A 4,415-nucleotide genomic window follows, 5' to 3' on the forward strand; every position below is an offset into this window, starting at 1 on the left:
CTGGTAATCTCCCGGCCCAAACCCGCTACCTCGTTACTGGTAATCTCCCGGTCCAAACCCGCTACCTCGTTACTGGTAATCTCTCGGCCCAGACCCGCTACTACGTTACTGGTAATCTCTCGGTCCAGACCCACTGCATCGTTACTAGTAATCTCCCGTTGCAGACCCGCTACTTCGTTACTGGTAATCTCCTGGCCAAGAACCGCTATCTCGTTACCGGTACTTTACCGGCCCAAACCCGCTACCTCGTTACTGGTAATCTCTCGGCCCAGACCCGCTACCTCGTTACTGGTAATCTCCCGGCCCAAACCCGCTACCTCGTTACTGGTAATCTCTCGGCCCAGACCCGCTACCTCGTTACTGGTAATCTCTCGGCCCAGACCCGCTACCTCGTTACTGGTAATCTCCCGGCCCAAACCCGCTACCTCGTTACTGGTAAACTCCCGGTCCAAACTCGCTACCTCGTTACTGGTAATCTCTCGGCCCAGACCCGCTACTTCGTTACTGGTAATCTCTCGGTCCAGACCCACTGCATCCTTACTAGTAATCTCCCGTTGCAGACCCGCTACTTCGTTACTGGTAATCTCCTGGCCAAGACCCGCTATCTCGTTACCGGTACTTTCCCGGCCCAGACCCACTACCTTGTTACTAGTAATCTCCCGGTCCAGACCCGCTACCTCGTTACTGGTAATCTCCCGGTCCAGAGCCGCTACCTCGTTACTAGTAATATCCCGGTCCAGACCCACTACCTCCTTACTAGTAATCTCCCGTTGCAGACCCGCTGCCTCGTTTCCAGTAATCTCCTGGCCAAGACCCGCTATCTCGTTACCGGTACTCTCCCGGCCCAGACCCGCTACCTCGTTACCGGTACTCTCCCGGCCCAGATCCGCCGCCTCGTTAATGGTAATCTCCCGGTCCAGACCAGCTACCTCGTTACTAGTAATCTCTCGACCAAGCCCCGCTATCTCGTTACTGGTAATCTCCCGGCCCCGACCCGCTACCTCGTTACTGGTAATCTCCCGGCCCAAACCCGCTACCTCGTTACTGGTAATCTCCCGGTCCAAACCCGCTACCTCGTTACTGGTAATCTCTCGGCCCAGACCCGCTACTTCGTTACTGGTAATCTCTCGGCCCAGACCCGCTACTTCGTTACTGGTAATCTCTCGGTCCAGACCCACTGCATCGTTACTAGTAATCTCCCGTTGCAGACCCGCTACTTCGTTACTGGTAATCTCCTGGCCAAGACCCGCTATCTCGTAACCGGTACTTTCCCGGCCCAGACCCACTACCTTGTTACTAGTAATCTCCCGGTCCAGACCCGCTACCTCGTTACTGGTAATCTCCCGGTCCAGAGCCGCTACCTCGTTACTAGTAATATCCCGGTCCAGACCCACTACCTCATTACTAGTAATCTCCCGTTGCAGACCCTCTGCCTCGTTTCCAGTAATCTCCTGGCCAAGACCCACTATCTCGTTACCGGTACTCTCCCGGCCCAGACCCGCTACCTCGTTACCGTTACTCTCCCGGCCCAGATCCGCCGCCTCGTTAATGGTAATCTCCCGGTCCAGACCAGCTACCTCGTTACTAGTAATCTCTCGGTCACCCTGATTTAAATAACCCGTTTCGAGCTACTCGTTAGGTAATGGAAGAGGGATCTCCGGTACCCGCCCAAAACCCGCTCCTCGTTACGGGGAATTTCCGGCCCAGACCCCTACCGTACGGTAATCCCGGTCCAACCCGCTTTCTCGTTCTGGTAAATTTTCGCCCGGGACCCCTACCTTTTAGTTTCCCTGAACCCCCCCCCCCCCAAAAAAAAAAAAAAACCCAATTTAAAACCTCCCCCCCCAAAAAAGTTACCAACCCCCATCCCCCCCCCCCGGGGTTTCCCCCAAAAAACCCCCTTTTCCCCTTTTTGGTAAACCCCTGCCCTTTGCCCGGGGGGGGACCCCCAAAAAAAAAAACCGTTTTTTTTCCCCCCCCCCCAAAAAACTGGCCCGCCCCCCCCGTTTTTTTTTTTTCCCCCCCCCTCCCGGGGGAACCCGCCCTTTTTTGTTCTTCCCGAAATCCTTTTGGAAAAGGGGGGGGGGGGGGGGGGCCAAAACCCCTTTTTTCTTTTCCCCCCCCCCCTTTTTTTTCTGGCCCGGGCCCCCCATGTTTATTTTTCCCGGGAAAACCCCCCCGTTTTTCCCGGCCAAAACCCCTATTTTTTACGGAATTTTTTCCCCCCCCCTTTTTTTCCCCCCCCCCCCCAAAAAAAAAAAAAACCCCCTAAACCCTTTCTGGGTTTTATCCGGTCCCCCAAAAACCCCCACCCAACCCCCTTCAACCCCCCCCGTTTAAAGGAAAACCCGCTTTGCCGGTTCCCGGAACCCCCCGGGAAAAACCCCCGGCCCCCCCCTGTTTAAGGTTTTTTCCCCCAAACCTCCCGCAAAACCAAAGGGAAAAAAAACCCCCCCCGCCCCTACCTCTTTTTTTTTTTTTAAAAACCCCGGGGGGTTTTTTTTTTAAAAACCCCTTTTGTTTCTCCGGGGCCCCAAGATTTTGGCCCCCCAGGGCCCCGTTTACAAATTTTGGGGGTTTTTTTAAATTTACCCCCTCCCCCAGGGAAACTTCCCCCCCCCTCCCCTTCGGAAAAATCCCCCCCCCCCCCCCCCCAAAAAAACCCCCCAAAATTCCTCGTTTTCTCCCCCCCCCCCCCGGGCCCCCGGGGCCCCTACCTTTTTAAAAAAAATTTGGGTTTTAATTCCTGGCCAAAACCACCGGTACCCGGGGGTTTTTTTTTTTCTCCCCCGGGGCCCCAAAAAAACCCCCCGGTAACCGCCCTTTTTTAATTTTGGGGGGGCCCCAAAACCCCTTATATTTCCCCCCCTTAAAAACCCCCCTTTTTTTTTTTTTTTTTTCCCCCCCCAGGGGTTTTCCCCCCCCCCCGTTCATTTTTGGGGGGTTTTTTTTTAATTAAAACCCGGCCCCCAGGAAACCCCGGTAAACCCCCCCTTTTGGTTTTGGAACCCCTCTCGCGTAATCTCTCGGTCCAGACCCACTGCATCGTTACTAGTAATCTCCCGTTGCAGACCCGCTACTTCGTTACTGGTAATCTCCTGGCCAAGACCCGCTATCTCGTTACCGGTACTTTCCCGGCCCAGACCCACTACCTTGTTACTAGTAATCTCCCGGTCCAGACCCGCTACCTCGTTACTGGTAATCTCCCGGTCCAGAGCCGCTACCTCGTTACTAGTAATATCCCGGTCCAGACCCACTACCTCATTACTAGTAATCTCCCGTTGCAGACCCTCTGCCTCGTTTCCAGTAATCTCCTGGCCAAGACCCGCTATCTCGTTACCGGTACTCTCCCGGCCCAGACCCGCTACCTCGTTACCGGTACTCTCCCGGCCCAGATCCGCCGCCTCGTTAATGGTAATCTCCCGGTCCAGACCAGCTACCTCGTTACTAGTAATCTCTCGATCAAGCCCCGCTATCTCGTTACTGGTAATCTCCCGGTCCCGACCCGCTACCTCGTTACTGGTAATCTCCCGGCCCCAAACCCGCTACCTCGTTACTGGTAATCTCCCGGTCCAAACCCGCTACCTCGTTACTGGTAATCTCTCGGCCCAGACCCGCTACTTCGTTACTGGTAATCTCTCGGTCCAGACCCACTGCATCGTTACTAGTAATCTCCCGTTGCAGACCCGCTACTTCGTTACTGGTAATATCCTGGCCAAGACCCGCTATCTCGTTACCGGTACTTTCCCGGCCCAGACCCACTACCTTGCTACTAGTAATCTCCCGGTCCAGACCCGCTACCTCGTTACTGGTAATCTCCCGGTCCAGAGCCGCTACCTCGTTACTAGTAATATCCCGGTCCAGACCCACTACCTCGTTACTAGTAATCTCCCGTTGCAGACCCGCTGCCTCGTTTCCAGTAATCTCCTGGCCAAGACCCGCTATCTCGTTACCGGTACTCTCCCGGCCCAGACCCGCTACCTCGTTACCGGTACTCTCCCGGCCCAGATCCGCCGCCTCGTTAATGGTAATCTCCCGGTCCAGACCAGCTACCTCGTTACTAGTAATCTCTCGATCAAGCCCCGCTATCTCGTTACTGGTAATCTCCCGGCCCCGACCCGCTACCTCGTTACTGGTAATCTCCCGCCCCAAACCCGCTACCTCGTTACTGGTAATCTCCCGGTCCAAACCCGCTACCTCGTTACTGGTAATCTCTCGGCCCAGACCCGCTACTTCGTTACTGGTTAATCTCCGGCCCACCCGTACTCCGTACATTTACTCTCCCAGACCGCTACCTCGTTACTGGTAATCTCTCGTGCCAGACCCGCTACCTCGTTACGTAATCCCGGCCCAACCCACTACTCTTACTGGTAATGACTCCCGGTCCAACCGCTACCTCGTTATGGTAATCTCCC

Source organism: Pecten maximus, chromosome 17, assembly GCF_902652985.1.
Source record: "Pecten maximus chromosome 17, xPecMax1.1, whole genome shotgun sequence".
Lineage (NCBI taxonomy): Eukaryota > Metazoa > Mollusca > Bivalvia > Pectinida > Pectinidae > Pecten > Pecten maximus.